Raw genomic sequence first — 26227 nt, 5'->3', positions numbered from 1 at the left:
GACATCCACACTGAGGTTCTACCTTCCACCTACCAGGTGAAGTCAGAGAAAAAATAATACCAATTATTACAATGCAGACAAGATTGTTCAGTGTTCACTTGGCAGTTGCAGTCAACATTATCATCACGCATTATCCCTGCCTCAGCACCAGCATACCCATCTTAGCAGAATCACCATTTCCTATACACTGGGTGGCTTAAACACCAGAAATTTATTTTCTCACAGTTCTAGAGTCTAGAAGGCTAAGATCAGAGTGCAAGAGTGTTGGGTTCTGGTGAGACACTCTTTCTGGCTTCCAGAAGGCCACCTTTACTCTGTGTCCTCACAGGTTGGAGAGAGATAAAGAACACACTCTCGGGGCCCTTGTGTGGCTTATTTGTTAAGTGTTTGCCTTTGGGATCAAGGCCTGCATTGGGCTCCCTGCTCAGCAGGAAGCCTGCTTCTCCTTCTCCAACTCCCCCTGCTTGTGTTCCCTCTCTCGCTATCTCTCTCTCTCTCAAATAAATAAATAAAATCATAAAAAAAAATAAAGAATAAATTAAAAAAAAAAAAAGAAAAGAACACACTCTCTGGTGTCTCTTTTTTTGTAAGGATATTAGTCCCATTATGAGGGCCTCATTCTCATGACCTCCTCTCAAACCAAATACCGTCCAAAGGCCCTACCTCCAATAACTATCATAATTGGAATTAAGGCTTCAAACTAATTTGAGGTTTTCACATTCAGTCCATAACATAATCCTAAATGTTCAGGTTTGCTGTTTTCCTTTCTCACTCTTTACTATTTCTATAAAAAAAAAAATCACACCATTACATTTTCATACATGAAAATTATTGAACATGAACTGTGTATGACCAAAGAGGTCATTAGAGATTTAGAAAGTCAAGGTTCTTACCCAGCAATATCAAGAATACAACAAATTGTGAATACTGATAAAGCAGAGGGAGGTATAAGACCACGAATGCAGAAACCCAGATCCTTTCTTGCCACATTAGGGCATTCTCTGGACTCCAGTCAACATAAAAGATAGCTAAGCTCCAGTTCTGATCACAGCAGTTGTACAGAAGGGAGTTGTTTGGGTCATGAATTATCTTTATTTATATTCTGATAGGTACATTGCTTAGATGACATTTTCCACATAAAGCCATAGGTAAATTCAACAAGTGAAACTTGAAACCTTTGATCATTGTGTGTAGTTAACTGAGTCAAGTTGAAAAATATGACATGATCATGCATTTTCAAGTGTTTTGTACCTCTCAATGTAACAGAAGTTTTGCTTTCTAACATCAGTGTTTCTAGCAAATTTACTTTTTCCCATAAATCCACAGATTTGTTGTTTGGTTACAGTAAATCAGGGGTTGGCAATTTTTTTTCTGTAAAGAGTCAGGTGGTAAATATTTTGGACTTTGTGGGCCACATATAGTCTCTGTTAAACTTTGTATTCTATTTTTACAACACTTAAAAAAGATAAAAAACTTTCTTAACTCATAGGTTATAGTTTGCTGGCCCTTACATAGGCAATTGTAGACAGATCAGATAGATCCTGCTAAAAGCATGTCATAGATAAGGATTCCTCTGTAGGAAAATACCATTAGTTCATTTGCCCAGTATATTGTATATATTTTTTTTATTTTCTGTATATTATGATGTTTTGACATCTTAAAAAACATTCTGGCTGGGAGAGACTGCCCCTTCTGAGTAGCCTATTCTTAGAGATGGCAAGGAACTCAACCTGGAGAATACCTTTGATATGGAAACTAACCAATCCAGATTCATACCTCCTCTGTCTGGTTTATATACCCCAGGAGGCAAAATCCTTCTGCTTTAATCATCCCAGGGTCAGATACCTAGAGAGGGGTACCACCCCCATAGCCTAAAACCAGCTGAAATTATTCCAAGTACTCAATCCTAAACTATTTACCTTGCCTTGCTTTGTCTTTCTTGTAGAAACCCCAACGAAGGTCAAGGTCTTTGTGCTCCCCTCACTCCTGCTTCTGCTTCCTGATCAAAACCTGGTGTTTCTCCTTTGACTTTGTGTGCTGAGCCATGCCTCTCATTTCTTTGTGAACTGTAAGTATCATTAAACTTTTCTTTCAATAACATCAAACTCTGTGTGTGGTCACTCAGTCATCTTTATAAATCAAGACCTGGGTACAACACACTAAGAGGTCTGACTTCAGCATGTTTACAAGGAGATTTGGTGGGGTTACCTGCCTTCCTTCTTTCCAAGGAATGTCACCCAGTAAAGGGATGGAATGGTTTGAAGTCTGTTGCTAAACATTTCCTTTCCAGTATAGTGTTCTACACTTCATATATTTTTACGTGCATAGTACTAATATGTATTTTAAAAATCTAATTATAAATACAATGCTTGTATTGCTTTGTTAGTGATTTTAGTTTGATTCTTTTTCTCTTAAGTCTAATGCTATATTTACTTCAGGTTTATTTTTATTACATAAATTCTCTATGTTTAGAGCTTATGGGTCAAGTGGAGAGTCTAACTACACAAACAGACTAAATGTTTTCACAGTTGTGTACATCTAGCCTCTTGGTAGTTTTTGTACCAAAGCAAAGCTGACTGACACAAACTGCATGGTTCACCAGTGTACAATGTAGTGTAGAATTTAAGAACATGGAGTCTGGAAACCGATGCGCCTTGTTTTTAATCTTATCTCTGTTATTAAAAAAAAATTGAGATTTTGGTCTAATACTTCATTGTTTTTAGTCTTATTTCCTTCATATATCACATAGAAATACAACTTTTTCTAGAGTTATGATTAAATAAGATAATCCATGTAATTCACTTCACACACTACCTGAAACATTAGGAACAATCAATCAAGTAAGGTTGCTGTTGTTCCAGCCCTAGTACTTGTCCACTAACCAGGAGCTTCTGTCTCTCATCCAAAGATAGGGATCTTACAATGGACAAGGGTTTTTCTCTATTTTATTTAATCTTCTGTTGGCAGTGTTTCTGGCAAAACACTTAGGTTAGAGAGCAAAACTCTTCTGCTACCTTGGGAGGTACAAAACACTTAAAAATGCATGATCATGTTACATTTTTCAACTTGACTCTACTACACAAGCTGATCAGAGGTTTCAAGTTTTACTTACTGAGTTCACCTTTGTATCCAACCCCAGCTGAAGTTAATACCATCCTTTTGCTGCTTTGGCTACTGATGAAACAAAGTCCATTTCAGCATTCTTCCCAGGTGCGTCTGCTATAGTTCAAGGTCAAAACTGCACTCCTTAAACCACCTGACGCTCAATAAGGGTTGTTTCTCTTTGCTTGGGTCTCTCACCTAGAAACTCCCTTAAACTGCCTTCTTACTGGCCCAAAGCCCAGTCCAGTTCAAAAGAGGTTTCTCTCCTTTCATATCTCTTCTTTAGTTTCATTTTTTTTGGTATAGAAAATATTTCTTCCAAGTAGCTGCTTGCATATTTCAAGTCAATGTGGCTGACTTAAAGAGAGAGCAGCTACCTTTTCAACTTTTCAATTATCGTTTTTATTGTGATCTTTGAATCCATTTTCATTTACACATCCATATTCCAGTAGATTGTAGGACTGTTAGGGCATCTATGGATTTTAGCTTATTTTAATATCATGTTTATATGTTATAAGTTTATATTAATGTAGTTTTGTCCCATAGTTTCGAAGTGTCAAAACACATCCAAGAGCTTTCATAACATAAATAAGGGGTATGGGAGATAGCTTGCTTAGCATTGGGGTGTGGGGATGGTGCAAATATAAATATAATTACCCAATATTCTTTCCTATTAGCACTGATTTCATTGATTTCAGTTTCCTCTTAGGCACTGGGTTACAAAGAAATTCCTCTCTCCATCGCCTCCTTTCACTCCAAATATACAATGGACTCTATATGAGAGGACAAGATCAAAAGGGGAACTATGTCCAATGCTTTTAAAATTAACCACTCCATCTCAACTGGTGTCTGTGCTTCCAAAAAATTTCAGAGACCCCAGCCCTACCAATGACATAACGTTTTTGATGTAGATCTCTTCTATTACTCTTGGTTAATGGCTACATTGTGCCAACTCATTCTCAGCTTTGATGCTGTAATACCATGGACCATCTCTCCTTTGATATATCATGACATTCAAAGTTAATCTCTTGTCTTTTCACTGAGTCCTTGTGAGTTGCAAAGTATCTAGTGGGTGCCATGTCATTGGAATGTTCCAATCTCCCAAATGTAATGATCCGTTGCTGACAATTTTTTCCTTCTTAGTTAGGCTGTTAGAAACACATATCGGTGAGTTCTCTGAATCTGGAGAGAGAACATTATTATATTCTTCAAATGAAGTCCTAATGATTTCAGTTCCTTCTTAAATTTGGGAAGTAAGGAAAGGAGCAGTGTTTCAGTGCATTTTCTATATTTTCTCTCTCAAACTTGAGGAGATAATAGCAAGAAAAATTATAAACCTTCTGCCTATGACACTATGTCAGCCACTTTATCTCTTCCTCATTTATCATATATGTGTGTGTGTGTCTGTAGTAAAAGATATGATGGCAATCATAATATTTTTTTCTCCTGTCTTCCTTTCTAGAGCAGCTAGTCAGGCCAAAGTGTAGTCATTCATGTTGTCTTCACAAGGTTCTAGGGTAGATTAAATTTTGATTTGGCTATTTGGTCCCAAGAACCATATAGTGAAGTATTATGGTTGAAATAATACTTGAAACACTCTGACATTTTCTATAACAATGAGCCCCAATTTGATCTGGAATTGTTCTACTGGTATTCATACTCATGAGTATTAGAAACACACCAAGCATTGTAAAAATTATATAAAATAAATGACTTCACAATGTGCATTTAACTCTGAAACAGAAAGTTTGGTATCTGTTTATTATAGTTCGGCATGCTTTGTACATCTAGCAAGAACAATAGGAAATAAATGAGCCAGAGAGGCAATAAGATGCTCACTTTGGCCTACACTAAAGCAAGAAGAAAGCACACACACCATTAATCACTGCTAATGTTATAATGAATAAATTTTTAAAAATTAAAGAAACTATGTCTAAATATATTAAGTGGAAAATAGGTAATCATTTGCAGATAAAAAGTCTTTACAATCCTCATACAGAATGACTACAATTATCTTCATTTATTTATACATTTATGGAGCACCCACTATGTGCCAGGCACTGTGCTAAGAACTGCAGATAAAGTAACAGGAGGCAAAAGTCATCTTAATATTCAAATTGCAGCAATGTATGTTTCAAATAAAATATTAAATATCAGTTTAATGTTCCCCCTTTAAAATAAGAGATGACAGAGACAAGAAATGACTGCTCAAATCTGTGTTTTGAATTCTGTCCTTGGATGACTGAAGCATACTAATATTGGGATTTCTTTTATGTACCTTGAGTATAACTAAGTAGAAGTGTTTCACGGATGTGTAATACTATGCAACTATTTAAATCAAAGGAGTTTGTGTTGGGCTATTTATATTTCTAATCAAATCTCTAGCTTTGATCCTGCTGAGTCTAATTTTATTTGGAATCCCTAAAAAGACTCCTTAGAATAGTTTATCTGTGTCATGTAGTCATGAGTTCCTACTACATTATAAGTCATTTAAAATTTTAGATTCACCTTCTAATGGGAAATTTTCAGCATAAAAGCCACAGCACTCAAATTATCACTGTGAATACCAAATTATTCATATTACCATATTCATATCAATAAATTATCTTATTTTTCTACCCAAATCAATTTCAATTAATCTCTCATCAGGGCAATCAGAACTGTTTTGTCATTCTAGAATTAGAAGATTTGCCAATGTGTTCTCCATTTCTACTACATTTTCATCATCCTTACATTTAACCTTCCTTTGAAATGTTATATCTATAGCAGAACAGGTTCAGGAACAGTTGAGGAAATCAAACAGTGTTGATATGAAATTGTATGTCTAATTCAAGGAAAGAATTTTTGGTGAACCAAATGCTCCTTTACAACCTTCTAATAAGTGTTTTGCACCAATTCTGCCTATCTCTTGCAAACAATTAAATAATTTCCTACGTTGCTTTCTTTAAAGCAGAGTTTTCTAACCATGGTACTACTATGTTTTGGGCCAGATACGTTTTATAGTAAAGGACGGTTTTGTGCATTGTAGAATGCTTAGCAGTATTCCTGGCCTCCACTAGGTGACAATAGCTCCTGCCCAGTTATAGCATTCAAAACTGTCTCCAGACATTGCCAAATGTTCCCTACAGAACAAAATCACCACTGGTTGTATTACAAAGAAATATAATAGAATATGGTATAAAGAAAATAAAACAAAAAAGATTGAGCATTCAGCATATTTTGAATGAATATCCATTGTATGGTAACCATTGAGAAAGATACTAAGATGCATAAGATTTAGACTGCAGATAATTTTTTATCTTAGTAGTAGACAAGATTCCCTCCAAAATTGAATATATTAATAGTAATTTTCAAGTTATTTATAATTATATTTCATTGAAATTTTCTATTCTTACTAATTTTCTTTTCTAACATACTTATCATTTTATTTTGAGGTTGTTGTTTTTTTTTTGTTTGTTTGTTTTTTAACGTAATTAAGAAACCCAGAAATTTCTTGATGTTATGGTAGGTGAAGTCAGTATAATTATCTCTTTTGATTTTTAAATTTTTTATCCAAAAAAATAATATCCACTGTATCCTTAAAACTCCCGGTACAGTATCTGTCCTTCAGACATGGGGTTCTTATTCCCATGGAAGATAGCATAGAGCTATCTACTTAGAACATAGGAACTTGATTAGAGTCCATGGAGACTTAAGTTTCTAACTCTTGGTTCCAGGGATTCTTCAGATGTGTTCAGCATATGATCCAAAATACTTCTAAAATTACACATGCATTCTATTATTACTCAATATTAGAATTAAGGAGATGGCGTGCTCAAAGACACCACAGTTTTTAATACTATCATTTCATGTCTTCTGCTTCCATTAATCTTTGGAGGAAGAATAAGTCTAAATATATCTGAATATTACTGGCGCAAGATGTTCTTAAGTCACTTAACATCACATTGAATATTTTTTCTGTGTTATTTTATGACACTATAATCTCTTTGGATATTCAATATATTTTATACAGAAATGCCTATATGTATGTATATACCATATAAATTATTATATTCCATGTTAATACAATTATTTACATAAAGTTTACTATATATAATAAAATCATACAAGTACAGTTTTTCAGATAATTTGCAAGGATAATACTAATTTTTTTTGAAATTTCATAAAGAAAGTTACCTATCCTCACCTTTCTTACATAATTTTCTTTCTACAAGAGTTGGTTTTAATTTGTCAATATGTAGAATTCTGACTGGTTATCAGGGTTACTTTACAGAAGCAATTGCTTACCACGAAGAAAGAATCATGGTGATATCTAGAAAATCAAGTAAAATGTTTTAAAAAATGACAGTACAATAATTTACAAGCATACTTTTTAAATTAGGGTATTTCTATCTTGATTTTACACTCATTGCCAATCATTGGAATAGCATAAAAATACCCTATTTTTGTGAAAATGCCTGCATTGAGCTCAGGGAGTGATACACACTTAACCTGTTCTCATGAAAATGTCTTCAGGCTGTGATTTGATTAGCTTATGATCCTTTTAGTGTCCATGTACCAAATGCAAATTAAAGATATAAATGTATTTTGTATGAATCTAGAATTGATATGGGACTCAACTGGCATATCTATATCTCGTTATTGCTGAATTTCCTTGTGCTAATACAGACTGAAAAGATATCCTGAGATCCAATGTATTTAAAGGATAACCTGTTACTTTATCTGGTACTGGGCACTATAGTTTATTGTCACATCATCAAAATCATAAATTTTGAAACCAAATTTTACTTTGGTAGCCATCTACTTGATCTAAATCCCCTGTTGATTGCCCAGATCAGAGTAAGTATTGCATTAGTTTTCTATCACTGTGTAAAAACTGCCACAAAATTAGTGACTTTAGAAAACACATATTTATTATCTCACAGTTTCTGTGGATCAGCAGTCTGGGCATGGGTTAGCTGGGTCATTTGATAAAGGTTGCATCGGGCTGCAACTAAGATGTCAGCTGGGGCTGCAATTTTGTCTGTGGCTCAGGGTTCTCTTCCAAGTTTACGTGGTTGTTGCCAAAGTTCAGTTCCTTGTAGTTACAGAGCTGGGGCCCTCAGGTTATAGAGGTGATCCACAGTTCCCTAATATGTGGTACTCTCTACTTCATGGCACTTTGCTTCTTCAAGGCCTTCAGGTAGTTAAATTGGAGTCTTATATAATGTAACATAATCATGTGAGATTCATCCTATCACCTTTGTCATATTTGATAGGTTAAGAAGCAAGACACAGAGTCACTCATACTCAAGTAGAGCAGATCATGACCCATTGGGTGTAACCTTAGGACATGTCTTTTGTAGTCTTCCCTCAGATCCATGGTGATTTACATCCCTCATACATGCAAAATATATTCACTCCTTTCCAAATTTCTCAAAAGTTTCATACCATATCAGCATCTATTTATTGTGTAGGATCTCATCACATAGATCCAATACAGGTGGAGATGAGGCTTCTGAATGTAATCCATTAAGTACATCTGCAGCAAAATTCCCTCCATCTGTGACTTGGAAACTAAAGAAACAAGATGATTGTCCCCAACAAACCTGACATGCAATGGTAGAACGGGTTTAGGATAAAAGCATTCTATATTCCAGGTAGAAGAATGAAAGAGAGTCAGTCTTCATTGATGTTCTGAAACCCTAGTCTGGCAAAGGTGGGGGAGTTTCTTAAGTTGCAAGGCCTCAGAGTAGTTCTCAATGGTTCTAGGTTCCACCTTATGGGAATTTGATCTTCCCTTCTTACTCATTCTTTCTTTTTCATGGAAAGTAACGCATGGTTGCCACTGAATAATTTTATAAACATTCTTCATGTCAGTAGAATTTTGGGATTCCTTTTAATTTGTATCTTTCTGTCCTTTTTAGTCCAAATTGGCAGTGTTTCTGCTGAAACAATGTTCACAAGTGTATTTTGGATCTTACATGGATTTTATTAGCTTTTATTCCATTAGATAAATGCAACCTTCACATATCCTTTCTTCAATATATATATATATTTTTTTTCCACCTGGGCCTTCTACTGAGATGGTTCAGGGAGAGTACTCTCAAGTATTCTAGAGCCCCAAGGTTTGACTGATAGGTTCAAAGAGGCATACCCTTAGTCTATTAAAAGGGCCCTTTGTGTCTCTAAATATTCTGACCTTGAACTTTTGATTTTATGAGGTTTCTGCAAGAGGTGGTATAATCACCCTTTTGGCCTTTTCTCTACAGCAGGGTATCTTGACAATAAATCTCTTAATTTTGTATCTTTTGCCATTTGGAGAAGTTGATTTTTCAAAATCATCAAGTTCTCAAACCCTTTGGTTTACAAATTATTTTCTCAATTGATCTCTCTCTTCTAACATTTTACTGTTTCTTCCTTAAAATAAATAATCGCCTTCTATAGGTTCAGAACTAAGATTGCTGAAAAACAAATCCAAAATCACATTCAGCAAGTGGCTTAATTACAATGCAAATTGAATATTTAACCTCACAAGGTATCTGTTGCTAAACTGATGGCATTTATTGGAAAGAAATGTGATTCTAAAAATTGGAATGGGGACAAATGAAAAGATCCTGATGAAACGGGGGATAAAATAAACCCCAAACTCTGATGAATCTTTGCAAATAGAATAGCTGTCCCACCTCTGAATGATCAATTCTGCTTTCCCCAAGTAAATTGAAATGGTCTCTCAAGAGGTTGTTACTTTACAAGATACTGCTGATTCTCTTCAGGATCCACCAACACCTCTCTTTCCTTCTAGACCTATAACTAAACACAAGTACAAGTAGGTCCCTGAAGGTGAGGTACAACATGTTACCCATGAGAAAGTGTGTTACACTCCAAGAAACTACATGATTTTTTTTCCCAAATTATACAGATAAAAGCCTTGGGAATAAGTGTACAAATAGATATTGAAGATGTGGGATAACAGTGGAACATAAAGTTGGATCAGGCTGAATTTTTTGATATGGGCCCACTGAGCAGAGATTCTTGATTTAATGTTGCAATTTGAGTGGCTAAAATACTCTAATGATTGGTTTGTTTGGTTGACTTGAAATGGACCAAAGGTGGCCAAATGAAAAGTAAAATTGTCAAAACTGCCTTGGTATACTATAGTGGATGAGATACAAAAGCTTAGGGAGATTGCAATGTTAAGGTGAATTTATTAATTATTTAAGGGCCTGGAGAACATACTTTTTACCATGACTGTGAGGAATAAATTTGTGAGGGGAACCCCAGAATCCTTGAAGAGCTCTGTGATCACTTTTATGTGAATGTTAGAAATTTCAGTGGGAACTCCTGCCACTGAACTGGTAAACCTGAATGCAATGGGAATACTTGGATCCCTGAATGTCAGGGGCCAACTGGCAGCACTTAGTCCCCAGAGGCAAGGTAGGCATGGGCACCATAATGGACAGCAGGATAAAACCAGCATCAGAATAGTCTGACTCACGGAGACCTGTGGTGTTGGCTAGTTGATCATGGTGTTTCTAGAAGTGAAATAGATGGAAATTCTTTTAAATTCTTGCTTGATCTGTATAAGCAGAAAAGTTCTAGGACAAGTGAACAAAAATCTAACTTGAATCATAAAAACAGAGTCATGGCCCTTCAATCAATTCCCAGACTTGAGCCAATTTATAGAATCCCCTTGATAAAAGGGGAGGCCAAGTCTCCTTAAGCAAAGGCTTCAGTACACTACCCTAAATTTACACTGTTAATCTTTCTTTCAACCTTTTGAAAAGGGACATATAGACATTTACCAGGGTGATTGTGCATTAGGGAAAGAAAATAATCACACTTCAGTAATTACTTGACACTGGCTCTGAATTGACAGTAATTCCAGGAGACCCAAAACATCACATTGTCTACCAGTCAGAGTAGGAACTTATGGAGGTTATCCTTTGAATAGAAGACAGCTGGACTCACAATGCAAACCTAACCTGTTTTTCTCACTAGTGAAGCAGAAAATATGAAAGAAGAAAAAGTTATGGGAAGACTGTTGATGTGTTTCCAATTGAATGAATTATCTGGGAAAAGATTCTTATGTTCTTGCTAGAATACCTCCTTGGACCATGTAAACCCAGATATAAACTTGAGTTTGATCATAAGCTTAGTGTAAAAATAAACATCCAAGACAATATGAAGCTGGATCTCTTATGTGTATTGGCATTTAACACAACTACTCCACCAAAGAGTGAATACAGAACCAGGTTAATTTCAGGTGTTTATCAATCGAAGTACATATTTCTCATCTCTAGAGAACCAATTTAAAGAATTGAATTTAGAATAGAGAGCACAGAAACAAAAGTCACGTTCTCTATAGGTACATGAGGAGATAGTATGTTTTCTCTAATAATATTTTTGTAATCTTGAATGACATTATTAAAAGTAGTTACATACTCATGTCTTTCTCTCACTTCATTGTTCTCATTTTTTCACTCCTCCCTCTTCTTCAAGCATGTGTTTTCCTACTCAATGTATTAACTTTAGAGAGAATTACTGTAACTCCCTGGAGAGCCTTTGAGAACAACCTGGTCCAGCGCTACTTGCTGAAAATATCAGTGCTGTTTCTAGTGACTTTCTTATGTATTCGTGGATTTCTGAAACTCTTCAGAGAAAGGTGTTCAGAAGAATGTCTTTGAAACACAGAACAGGACTCTGGGTAGTTTCAGAGTGACAAGGAGACAAATATTGGAGGCATGGACCCGATAAAGGGAGAGGTACTATTACACACCCCAGGTTCTCAGTTGAAAGCCTGGAAGGTTATATTCTAAGAATATTAATAAAACAGAATTACACAGAGGCTTTCAAAAACTGCAAGCCAAGATCCAAGTAGTTCATTAGATTGAAATTATCTTCTCACTATATCTTTCTGGTTGAACTCTGAAGAAAAAGAACATGATCCCAAATTCTAAAATTTTTCTGCAAAATCTGTTATACCTGATTAAAAATTACAAAGCACTCAAAGAAACAAGATATAAACATTAAATACAAAAAGCAAAAATATATCTACAAATATTCACAGATAAATAAGGTTTTGGAAGTATCAGACACAGAGTTTAAGTTTAAAATATCTGTGACTAACAGGCTCAAGAAAATATATGATAATATAAAGAATTTTATAAAAGAACTAGAATTATGAGAAGAATTAAAATGAAATTCTAGAATTGAAATAGTACCGGGGCGGCTGGGTGGCTCTGTCGGTTAAGCATCTGCCTTTGGCTCAGGTCATGATGTTGGAGTCCAGCATCAGTCCCCTCATCAAGCTCCTTGCTCAGCAGGGAGTGTGCTTCTCCCTCTGCCCCTCACCCTACTCGTGTCTCTCTCTAACTCTCTCTGTCTCTCTCTCAAATAAATAAATAAAACCTTAAAAAAAAAGAAGAAGAAAAGAAACAGTACCAAAGACTACAATGAATATATGTGTAACTAAAAATACAAAACCTTGCCATTTGCTGTAGCAAATGATACTATAATTGAAAAGAACTGTAAAGCTTCTCAAAAGAGGAGAGTTGGGAAAAATACATGAGGGTTTTTAGATTTCGGGTTTTTATTGTTTTAGCTAAGATGAGTCAAAATTTATAAGAAAGATAAGTTGTTCGACTATTCAGTGGTTACATTAATATATGTAAACTCATACTGAGTTACTGTTGATTTGAGTTGTTTGTGGCCTATTCTCATAAATATGTTTCTGAACAAACTGGTGTAAAAGGAATTTGAACTCAGATAATCTGCGATGAACATCATGGTTTTGTTTGGTATAGTTCTGAGACTTTTTTGAGAGTAGTTTTGAAACTCAAAATACAGTCCATTTTGCAAGTTGTGATTTCTGATTTGATATAGACTGAATCAAAAGATATCTTTAAAAAAATCTAAAGAAAAAAGCTAAAGAAAAGCAAGAAAAATAATTATAATAAATGATAATGGTAAAGGTCTTGATGACTTCCAAGTGTAGGCTTGACTACCAGGAATAAAATAAAATATATTTAAGTGTACATTGCTTATTTTAGCCAACAAGAAGTTTTCTGTACTGAGATTTTCAATAAATAATCTTTTCATATGTTATGTAGCTATTATCAATAGTTCCATGTAAATTTGAATCATTGTACAATAAATCTATTTTCAACTTGCTTGATATCTGTTGCTTTTTAATAAAGTATGCAATAGCAAAGTTTATATATACTACAGCAAAAATGAACTGAATTAGATATGGCAAATTCTTAGTCTTCTTAGAGGTTTTAAGTAACTCCTAAATTTTGTTTACTTGATTATAAAGTGTCCTATGGGGTTTTGATAATGAAGTAAATCTGTAAGACTAAGGATGACATGCTGAGTTATTAAATTAGCCTCTAAATTAAATTTTGAGTATATCTTAGCTTGACTTTGGCACTACATAAGTTTATTAAGCTCAGAAGTACATTCAAGTGTATTTAAAATGGTATAATATTTCTTTGGGAATAGTAAAAAAAAAGGTAAGAAAATACAGGATTCTACCTTTTTTTTTGTCTTAAAGCTTGGAAATCAGTGTCTATTTATGAAGTTTGACTTGTTATCTATGTAAAATAAGAAGCCGAATATCTGAAAAGTGTACAACTAATCATATTGCAGAGTAAAAATCTCTTTAAAATTCATATTTAATTATATTTAGCTAAGAGTATGGGTAGTTTCTTTGTCATGATTGTGTTATCCATTCCCTTCCATTTATTATTCTTTTCTGCTTTGAGTTTTTTCTTTTTTTTTTTTTCCCTCTTGACTTTCTGCTTATTTTCCTATATTATTTATTATGTCTTTTTTTTTTTCCATCCCATTTTATCTCACTTCAAGAAATAGTCATCTACCAATTACTCAGTGTCCACCATCTGAAACCATGTGTAGGAGTCATGGTTGAAAGATATAAGGAAAATTCTTTGTTTTTAACAAACATACAAACTAGTTGTACATAAAGATCATGAGCTCCTTAGCTTTCTTCACATGCTCACAAAGCAGAGTGCAAACAAGTGCAAATGTACAAGGTGAAAACCATACTCATGAATGCCAGAGGCATCCAGAGGAGAGTGTGAACAGTTAGATACATCTGGTTAAAAAAAATCTTGGAGAAATTTGAAAGGGAGTTGGATTTTAAAGAAAGAGAAAGAAGAATATCAAGTGGGCAGAATCACATGGACAATAGTGTCTAGCACTGTCTCACAAATGCCATCTGTGTTAAATCAGTCACTGGTGACAATGAGCAAGGGATATGCAGGCAAAATCATTCAAGTGAGTCTGTCTGGAACAGGAATCTACAATGGAAAAACAAAAATTAAGAGGTAAGGTTGACAGAATTTGGAGAAAATTGCGAAAACTTAGAAAGATCTATGTGGATTTTGTATTATTAAAGGATCCAATTTAGAATACAATAAAATTTGTATTTGAAGTAGATGTTTCAAAAAGTAACAAATATTCTTGTGGTAATCTGTATCTAATGTGTTATAGTTCTGATAGAAAAGTTCTGTGAAACTAGACAGCTAATATCTTGATTTTATACTTGCTTTAGAGAAGTATTTGTGTACGTAGTAGGTTAACCTACAGGAACAAAAGGGACTGAATTTAAAAATAATGCCAGGGGCACCTGGCTGGTGGTAGAGCATGTGACTCTTTATCTTGGGGTTGTGAGTTTGAGCCCCATGTTGGATGTAGAGATTGCTGAAAAAAAAAATCTTTAAAAATTCCAATTGAACACTATCATTATCAAGAATAGGCACAACGTTATGTTTAAAACAAAGCAGAATAGACAACGAGTGCAACTCCATGTATTTGGTATTAATTTAAAAATTACAATATTGTTTGATATTAATGCCAGCTTCCTGGTGTTTCTGTAATGTATGGTGTCAAAATAATTACACAAGTACTACATAAACTGCACTGATAAAACAAACTCAGGCCCATACCTCCTGGGTTCATATCCTTTTAGAAACACTAGCTTTCCAGCACTTAGACCTCAGATGAGTTATTCAACCTCTGTGCTTCACTTTTTAAAATCTGTTAAATGGAAATACTAGTAAATGTCTCATTGAGTTTTTATGAAAATTAAGGAAGTCACTATTTAGAATTTGGAATAGTTTGTCATGTAGTAAGCTACCAACAAATATTAGCTATTATGCTATTGATAGTCATTAACTGATTCATGAAAATAAGTAAAGCACAAAATTTACTCTTTACCCACAGAAAATCGCCTCATTCTCCTTTTTGAGAGTGGAGAAATAAGAGTTTGGTTTAGTTCCTTTCCTTTATCATAAATTTATTCACGAATTATGTGTTTATGCATGGTTAGCCTTTTAGTGTAAATTGAAGTCATACTGTATGTGTAGTGATGTCTTCTTACCTCGTGGTGTGCCTAAACATTCCATGTCAGCAATAAAGCTTAAAATAGCTTAACATTTCTACATAGTAGTTCATAATGTTCATGTACCATAGCTTATTTTATCAATTTCCTGTTAGTATTTAGGATGTTTTGATTTCTTTCTATCATGAGCAATGTTGCAGAGATTATATGATAATAAAAACTTTTAACAAGCAGTGCAGGAACAAACAGATCAGAATAGCTGTTAGATGAAACTGTTGCAGTATGAAACAAACAAAAACTAGCATCTTAAAAAAATAGATAAATGTAAATTCTGATAAGTATTTAAGATGTAATTAGTTGTTTAAAAAACTATAGCCTTTAAAATTTTAAAGATACAATCAAATCTGTCCTTCTAAAAATATTTTATTAAAAAATATCAATCTAAGTTAGAGTTTATAGACACTGAAACTATAGTGATAACAAAGAGAGTGATGAAGAAGGAGTCACAAGTATCATAAAAAAATGTGACCGGCAGCAATTTTTAATGTATAAAATAATGACATTTTTTGTTGATGTAATGATGCAAAATTAAAAGAAATGTTTAATAAAATATATGTATTTTGGAGAGCACTTGATTGTCTAGAAATCACAACTCAAGATTTTTATTTGTATACTAGAATCAGTGATCAAATAATTGCTATAGTATGTCTTTAACAAAGACAGAGCAGGACTCTGTTAACTCTCTGTATGTCAGAGCCATTCCTTAAGCTAATAGCATAGTAAGTTTTTCAAGGACATTTTATATCTCAGTGTATATTTGTGAAACAAATTCAGCAGTAGCAATGGCCAGAGCTAAGTAATGGTTTTTCAATTAGGATATGATTTGAGGCAACATTTGACAAATATTGATCAAAGTTATTCTACATCCCTGGTATGATGCTAGATTTCCATAGATTGAATGGTGAGTAAGACACAATGGCTTCCCTCAAAGAATTTAAAATCTACAAGAAGGGATAGACATGTAGATAAATAGAGTTCATTGTGAGACATGATGTTGGGAGAACCATGAAAAGCACTTAACCAAATATTAGATGGAAAGTCAGCAGGTTAAAGGATGTTTTCTGGAAGAAGTAATTCCTTATTAGAGCTCTAGAGGGAGATGAGGGCTAAGCCAGTTGAAGAATCATGAAAGTGACTGTTTAGCCATGAGTCTTTCAAAGACTAGCTGTTGGTTCAATTATGCAGGTGTGAATTAGCAAGTTATATGTTGTAAAAATCAAACAAATTAACTTTGTTAAAGAAAGGATCTTGCAAGGAGAAAAATCTAGAAATAAGGTGCTGAGATTCAAACTCAAAATTTTAAGAGGGTGTTTTGATCAGAGTGCTAGCAGTTTTGTTGTTACTAGCAAATGAGTGGAGGGCAGATTCTGAAGTGGGGTTTGGTAAGAAAGGAATCCTAAAGCCAAGGTGTTGAGTGTCTTCAGTGTAATTTTTAATTTTATTTTGTAGGAGATTATGGTAATTGTTGCAAAGATGACCAGAAAATATTCTTCCCATTTCTGTTTGCATGGATCATTGAAATTTGATTTTTCTATAAATCCCATTAAAAGGTGACATTTATTTTACCCATCTTTGAATCTAGGCTGGCCTTGTGACTTGTTCTGATCAATAAACATGAGTTTATTTAGTGTTACTGCCAAATCTAAACATCAAGAAGTTTGAAGTTTTGCTCTCCCTCTCTTGCTGTCCTGGGATTGCCATGTGAAAAGGCCCTATCTTTCTAATTGGAAGCTAAATGGCTTCTGAACAAGAAAATCTGGCCAATAGTCAGAACCAACTGCCAGATATGTGAGTGAGACCATCTTAGATCATTCAGTTCCACTGAAGCCATTGAGAAGTGCAGCCAGATACATGGTTGGGAGACACCAACAAAAGACCGACTCAGGTACCTCTGAAACAAATAATGCAATATATGTTAAGAAAAAAAAAAAAAGAGAAGAAGATAGCAGGAGGGGAAGAATGAAGGGGGGGAATCGGAGGGGTAGATGAAACATGAGAGACGATGGACTCTGAAAAACAAACTGAAGTTTCTAGAGGGGAGGGGGGTGGGAGGAGGGGTTAGCCTGGTGATGGGTATTAAAGAGGCACGTTCTGCATGGAGCACTGGGTGTTATGCACAAACAATGAATCATGGAACACTACATCTAAAACTAATGATGTAATGTATGGGGATTAACATAACAATAAAAATTTAAAAAAAAAAAGACCAACTCAGGGAAGCCCAGCCCAAGTTGACCCACAGATATATGAAGAAATAATATGGTTCTTATTTCAAGCCAAAAACTTTGGGACAGTTTATGACATATATATGGTAAAATATTAAAATATTGAAAGGCTTTAAAGAAAGAGAAGAACAAGGAGATGACCAACTTCACTATAGCTAGCTACATGGAGAGAATGGTTTAGAGTTAGGTTGTGAATGAAGACAGTGAAAGATGATGAAAGTTTGAACTGAAGTGGTAGGAGTGGAAATAAGTGGACAAATTTGAGAGGTAATAAATAGATTGGATAGATCCTAATGATTGATGGGGTGCTGTTGAGGGAGAGGGTGCATAATGGAGTAATGAAGGATGGTAGTCAGTTTATAGTTGGGAATCTGAATGGATTCTTGGGTAATCACTGAGGAAGGGTTCATAAGTAGCCATTGTTGTAGAGGGAGTGTTGTGAAGAATATTGACTTAGTAATGACTTTCTTTTAGACTACTTTCCATTATGAAATAAGAGGCAATATTGTTTTCTATGATATAGTCAGAATGATAATGAAAAGTTGGGTACAATGATCTGGATCAGGAAGAAGAAATATGGCTTTGGGAAGCAACTACAAATGAGTTATAGTTACTCCAAAGGGAAAGCATAGCAGGAGTAGATGAAAAGACTCAAAAACACCAAATGTAAATCTAGAGACTTACAACAGTAATTGAAGATTTAACCAGAGATATCTGTGAACAGAAGTTTCTGACAGTTCTACTGTTGTTTTCCAGCTTTCTCAATAATATCTTACTTTCTGATCAGTATTTAGCCACACTGATTCTTCTGTACTCTAAGGTGAATGTGATAGAAAATCCTTTACCCAAATTATACTTTCATAAGCCAACATTGGTTTGCTATGTATTTATTGAACATCTACTATATTTTTAGAACTTTTTTGGCTCTCTGGATACAACACTGCATGAAATAAGACGTTTTGCTCTCATGCCAAAATAATACGTAGGCAAATAAATAAACATAAATAATAAACAAATAAACATGTGAAATAATATCAGGTGGTGACAAGTACTATGCAGGAAAATAAAGTAGGATAGGAAGGTATAGAATATGGGAAAGAGGTGCTATTTCATGTCAATCATGTAAAAGAAACCTTCAAACAGGTGATATCTGAACAGATAGAGATCTGAATAAATATGTAGAAAGAAAACATGCCAGTATTGGAGAGAACTCTCCAGATAAAGGAAAGAACACATGCAAAAATTTTTAAGGTGGAAATATACTTGGCATGCTTGAGAAGCAAGAGGAAGGCCATTGTGTTTGAATCACCTTGCACAAAGAGTTTAGTTGGTGGAAAAGGTAAAGCTTTAGAGATAACAAAGGAAATTTTGGATTTAAGTAGAACTCTGATGGGAAGCCATTGGAGAGGTTGAGGCAGGACAATGACAGTATTTGATTCATATATTTAAAGAATTACCCAGCCTACCTTATGGAAAATAGTTTAGATCAGTGTCAGTACAATCAAGGAGATCAGTTATGTGACTACTATAGAGGGAAAAGATGGGATAAGTGATTAGTCTCAGAATATATTTTTTAAAAATAATGCATTAGTTTTCTATTACTGCTTTAAAAAGTTGCCACAAACTTAGTGACTTAAAACAACATAAATCTATAGGTTCATGGTTCTGTAGGTCAGAAATTACTTGGGTCTCATTGGGCTACAAGTCAGCAGAGGTGAGTTCTTTACTGGAAGCTCTAAAATCTACTTATACACTCATGTCAGTTGTTTGCAGAATTCAATTCATTGTGGTTGTAGACCTGATGTCCCAATTTTCTTGCTGTCTGTCTGCCAGGTTTTGTTCTTAGCTCTCAGAGGCCACCTGCATGCTTTTGTACTCAAATCCCTTTGTCTTCAAAGCCAGAAAAGATGACTTGAGTTCTTCTCATGCCTTTGTGTTATGCTTTCTCTTTTGCCAAATCTCTCTCGCTGACGCTGTGCCTTTGTCTTCTGATTTTAAGGGCCCATGTTTTATATTGAGCCATGCATAATCCAAAATAGTCTTCTCATTTGAAGGTCGCTAGTTAGCAATTTTAATTCAATCTGCAAAGTCCCTTTTGCTATATAAAGTAACACATTTACAGTAGTTATACCAATGTGTGAAGACCATGGAAACAACGTGTCTTCCTTATCACATTTGGTCTGACAAGTATTAGCTGATATTTGAACTTTTTTCGTCTATAAAAATAACAATTTCATATGGTTTGACCTGATATCATTTTACAACAATATTCAAAATATAGTTAGGATTCTCTCTCTCTTTCCATATATGTATATATGCTAGAGTTTCAGCTTTATTGATAGTAATAAGAACAAAAAGAATAATAGCAAAGAAGAGTTCATACATGGAAATTTGCTTTATAAACCCATTTAATTATCACAACAACCTTATGAAGTTGGTACTATGTTTCTCTTGCTTAAATATTTTTGTTTCTGTGAAAAAATACATTTTCATTAAAAAAATATTTTTCCAGTAGTGTATGTAATATGCTCCCAAATCTTCCCAACCAACACAATATACACTTTCTTCTCACCTTACCTGCCCCCCTCATACTTATCTCCTAGACAGAATTACATGTGTATTAACATTTTGCTCCTCTATCCATACTGTAGCTTTATTACCATGAAACAGCTGCCCAACCAGATTCTATATTTCTCATCCTCTGAATATGGGTGGGTCAGATGCTGAGTTATTACCAGTGAGATAGATGTGAGATGATGTGAAATGAAACATTTCTAGGCTAAGGCACTTGAGATGTGTGTGTGCTTTCACCTTGCTCCCTTTCCCTCTTCTCTGCAGATTGCTTGTGATGACAGTGCTGGATGAGTCATGACATTTAAAGAGCCCGTTTCCCCCAATCATCTTGTGGAGGAAAAGCAACTCTGGCTAGGATCGTCAAAAAGAAATAAACTTTTATTGATATTTTCTTCTTTGGAGTAGCTAGACCTACACTTATTAATGTAGAAATTGGTCATTTGAAGGAGAGCCCCCCCCCCCCCTCAAAAAATAACAAAGTGGCATTGGCCAGGTAGTTGGGATGCAGGCAACAGGAAAATAGCTATCCCTAGCTAGAATGATATAGACCTGTTGCCTTCATTATCTTGGAAGCAGAAAGAACCAGTACATTGAGTCTGCATCTCTTAGGTAGTGGCCAGAATAGCATTATTACATGGAACAGATAACTCTGATGGCAACTATTCACTTTACTAGGAAAGACGGAAAGGAAATAGAGTGCAGCAGAATTTTAAGGTCTCAGGTTTTCCAACCATGAGGGCTTCTTTGTAGATCACAGTAGGAAATAATATTGAAATAGTTTTAATCCATAAGATCCAATAAAATGTATCAAATAAGGAAAGAGATCCAGCATTGAGGCAAAGATCATGTTGGGGTGTAATATTTCTACAAACACCTACTGCTTAATATGTCTACAATTTAAGAAAGAGGATCATGAAGAGAAGAAGCAAAATAAGTAAATTAAAATGGCAGACATGAATATTGTGTCTGGGAAAGAAATATAGGTGCTATTTAACACATGAAATGACTTTGACTTCTGCTATTCTTTCATTATTATTTTTGAACAGGGTATTTTTAAGATTTATGTAGATGATAAAAACAACTTTTCATATTGAATGCCTCTAAAATAACAGTACAAATACTCAGTGCATACTTGATCATATGTGATGATAAAAACAGAATAAAATAATTTCCATTTTATTTAAAGTCAATCCCTAATCAACTAAAATGATGTAGCTTTTAGTGTTTCCTGACATCTTCTTTTAAAATTTTGATGGAATTTTTAAGAATTTGAATATCTGTAGTATTTAATATTATTACCATTTAAGACAGGAATGACAGATTCAGTAGTCTGACCTGTCTTATACCTGTGTTTTATTGTACTTTATTATACAACTAGAACAAGTCAACAAAAAGTTAGTTGTATAATACCAAATGATTGGGAAATACATTCATAAAATATAACACTAATTCACTGAAAATTGTGTGCACAATTTTATAACCCCCAGAATAAATGCTGCATATAATTTGGGGTCATTTTGAACTATGCAATGGACTTCTAATTTATAAGAAAATTGTGTATCATAAAAAGAACAGTTCCCTTCTCCAAATTTTCATTACTTGTCCCCAAACTCAGATTCAGAGTTAAAATTAATGTCAAACAGAAACTGTCACTGTAGAAATGACTCTCAGTAATATAATCAGCAGAAAATGATGAAAACATAATCACAAAATATATAGCCAGAAGAAAAAGATGTGACAAAGCTGACAAGCAAATGGAATCCAACATAACTCTTCTCTGCAAGCAACTCTTACTTCCAGACAGATAAAAACCAAGGAGCAGCAATGTTACCGCCTCCCTTGAGCAGTATCATTGTCTTGTGGGTAACAAGCATGACAGACACTGACTGTGTTCATAGATACGTGAGGCCGTAGGTTCTGCTATGTATTTTGAAAGGACACAGAGGTATAACTGACAGCATAAGAGCACTATATATGTCAAGTGTAGGGCAAAGGTAAACAAGCTTGAGAATCTATTTGCCTAGCTACTTTCAAGGATAAAAGTGAGTAAAATCAGATGAGACAAACAGCATGATTATTTACCGGAAAATAAATTATTTAAAACTCTCTTTTTTCTTGTGTCCATGCACAAGTCCCATGATCATGAATGAGTATTATCTGAAATGCATAGGCAATACTAGGCGATTAAAAATCATTTGCTCCTGGTGACATAAGGAAGATATGTAATTGCACTAACCAAGACTTAGTAGACTCTAAGTTCTATATGTTTACCATTTTCTCTAATAAATTTGCAGTTTTAATGTGCTGATACAAGGGAGCTACAAAAATAGAGGTAAAGATAATCAGAACATACGTTTGAAAAAGTAGAACACTGTAAAGAGTCTTTGAATTTTACTCTTACACTTCACTGGAAATAAAATTCAAGGAGAATGTTCCAATGCTTTGTAAAAACTTTTAAAAAATTAGATCTAACTACAACGATTTGTTGGGGGATTTATATAGCTGTTTCAAAAATAATAAACTTTTTTTCTAAAATAATAGCTTTTGGCAACAACATCATATGTGTATGTATGTGTATGTACATGTGTGTGTCTGAGTGTAATTGTGGTCATGACGGGTCTACATGTAATATTATTATTAAATCTATCCACATATTCAAAAATTAATTACACAATTGATTCATTAATTCATATTAAAACTGAGCTCACTTATAAGACTCTGCATGTGAATATTTGTTTGTTGTTACATAAATTAAAAAAGCAGAGTAGTTAGATGTCTGCACTTCGGTTCAAATTCAGGCTGATCCTAAACTCCTTTTGTGTTTTTGGACAAGTTGGTAATCATTTTGAAAAGATGCGTTGTCATCTATAAAATATCTGTAATAATACTTAGTAGATACCTTGTAAGCATTAAATCAAACAATCTGGGTAAAATCTTTAACATGTTTCCTGTCATACAATTTACACTTCATAAAATATGTTTTAAATGTATGTAGGAAAGATTAAGATTCTTTTGCTATGATGGGTAAGATTTTGGCTTCCTTGACCTTCACTGCCAGATGTTATGCATGTGAATATGTTATTTTCCATAGCAAAAGAGACTTTGTAGATGAAATTAAGGTTGCCACTGTACTTCTGACCTAAAAACCGTGAAATAATAAATTTACATTTTTCTGAAATCACCACATTTCTGGTAACTTGTTACAACAGTAATAGCAAATGAAAGCATCTACCTTATATGCATACATATGAATAAACAGATATATAATCCCATAAATATGTTTTTTGTTTAATTCAAGTACATAATGAATGGTATCCCAGAGGACAGAAAAAGCTAATTCCTCTTCAGTTATTTCTCTCAGGGAGTATATTGCATATTAGAATATGATTTAATTTAAATATTTCAGGCTACCTACCGTTTCATTGTTCCTTAGAGTTAACTGATTTCACATCTTTTGATGCTCATTTTGCTTCAGAGATGGTGTCTTTGCATTATTCATGTTTGTCTGCATCTATCTACCCTATGAGAATTTCAATAGCTCTGCGTGTGTATGTGTGTGTGTGTATATGAATACTTTTCTCTGTTTAACTCTAGAGAAACAAAATGAATGAAACTATTTTATAGACCTTTCTATTTACAGTGACTACCAACTAAACTTGTGAAATAGGAAACCAAGTTGAATTTTAAGTATGTTCTTGGTAATATTGAGAATGTTTACTGATACCATGTTACCCACAGAAAAGTTGTACAGTAATGGTCAGAAAGAGAAAATGACACTTTTCAAAGAAGGCATCATAGGTGAACTACCAAAAAATTTAGAGAGCAGTTATAGCAAAGGGAGGAAGTTTAGCAGAGGATGTATATAGAGTTTCAGAAAGATTGCCAATAAATAAATACAAAGAAAAGTTTAAATTATAGTTTACTCCAAAACAAGGGACGTGATTAACCAAAGCATACATTTTAAAATATTATTATAATTTCTCTTATTAATTAATTAATTGATTGATTAATTTGTTTTTGAAAGTATATATGAGGAAATGACCTTAGGCATATTGATGACTTTTATTGAGCATTTATTATGTAACTTAATAAATACTATGAATGATTACATTATTTAATTATACAATATTTCTATGAGCTGTGTTTTTTCTTTTTTCCAGATAATACCTGTGCAAAAGGGATGTTCAGAATTCAAAGTGAAACAGCTAATAATTGATATAATCAAGCCCTGACAGTCTGAATTCAGAACTCATAAGGTTACAGATTTACTAAAAAATATTGTACTATGTAAGAATTTTGGAATAAAAAGAGCCATTTAGTACATAATTCTATCACCTTCAATACAGTAAAAAATATTCCATGTTTCAAGATGAATATGACATATAGATATATACAAGCACAAGTAGTTTCTAATAAACATTCATTTTAAACAATAAGAGAAAACTTTTGAAAAAGTATCAAGACCAAGAAAAATTTTAATAAATATTTTATGAACTATGACAGAATACTAAATGTATATTCAATATATTTAAACTTTAGAATCATGTATTTACATGCAAATAGACATTTGGAAAAATAAATTAAAAAAAGAAATATAACAATTGTTAACAGTGTTTATCCTGGGATGTGCAATAATTATTGTTTTTTTATTATATATTTTTGTGTTTTCCAATTTTTTTTACATTGAACATAGAGGTTCTTAAAATATTTTTTAAAATCCTGTTTACAAATAAATATAAAACAATGGGTAATGTCAACCTCCATTTAATGAATGATACTTTGTGCCAGTAAGTAATGCTTTACTAAGCATTTACACAAACTCATTGAATTTTCAAAATTTAATTTTGATTTTATCAAACAAAATCCTCTCTGCGGAGAAAGGGGAACTCTCCTACACTGTTGGTGGGAATGCAAACTGGTGCAGCCACCCTGGAAAACAGTATGGAGGTTCCTCAAAAAGTTGAAAATAGAGCTACCCTACGACCCAGCAATTGCACTACTGGCTATTTACCCCGAAGATACAAATGTAGTGATCCGAAGGGGTACGTGCACCCCAATGTTTATAGCAGCAACGTCTACAATAGCCAAACTATGGAAAGAGCCTAGATGTCCATCAACAGATGAATGGATAAAGAAGATGTGTGTGTGTATACACAATAGATTATGCAGCCATCAAAAAAATGAAATCTTGCCATTTGCAACAACATGGATGGAACTAGAGGGTATAATGCTAGGCGAAATAAGTCAATCAGAGAAAGACAATTATCATATGATCTCACTGATATGTGGAATTTGAGAAACAAGGCAGAGGATCTTAGGGAAAAATGAAACAAGACAAAACCAGAGAGGGAGACAAACCATAAGAGACTCTTAATCTCAGGAAACAAACTGAGGCTTGCTGAAGGGGAAGGGGGTGGGAGGGATGGGGTGGCTGCGTGATGGACATTGGAAAGGGTATGTGCTATGGTGAGAGCTGTGAATTGTATAAGACTGATGAATCACAGATCTGTACCCCTGAAAAAAAATAATACATCATATGTTAATAAAAAAACAAACAACAACAACAAAAAAACCCAGAATCTTCTCTGAGGAAAGGTAAGGTTGAGGAAAGAGAAACATACACGGGGGTACAGAGGCAAAAATCTTACATAAAGGCAATACTGTAATAATGGGATTCAGATAAAAAATACTATCAATATAATCAATATGTATGTAATACATATAAATTACAATATTATGTAATCAATATATGAAAACAGTTTAATACTTTATTTTATAATGTTCTTAATCAGTTTTAGCTTCTTCTGGTAACCATGATTTCCAGCACTGTTCAAAAAAAATATGTTTCCCAGAGAGATTCTCTGGTTATAAATTTGTGCTAACTTGCTGTGCAAAGCTTAGATTTCTGCACTCCCTTATTTTA

The sequence above is a fragment of the Phoca vitulina genome, unplaced genomic scaffold (assembly GCF_004348235.1).
Source record: "Phoca vitulina isolate PV1807 unplaced genomic scaffold, GSC_HSeal_1.0 scaffold3, whole genome shotgun sequence".
Classification (NCBI taxonomy): Eukaryota; Metazoa; Chordata; class Mammalia; order Carnivora; family Phocidae; genus Phoca; species Phoca vitulina.
The sequence above is the reverse complement of the archived record's forward strand: the minus strand, read 5'-3'. Positions refer to the sequence as shown.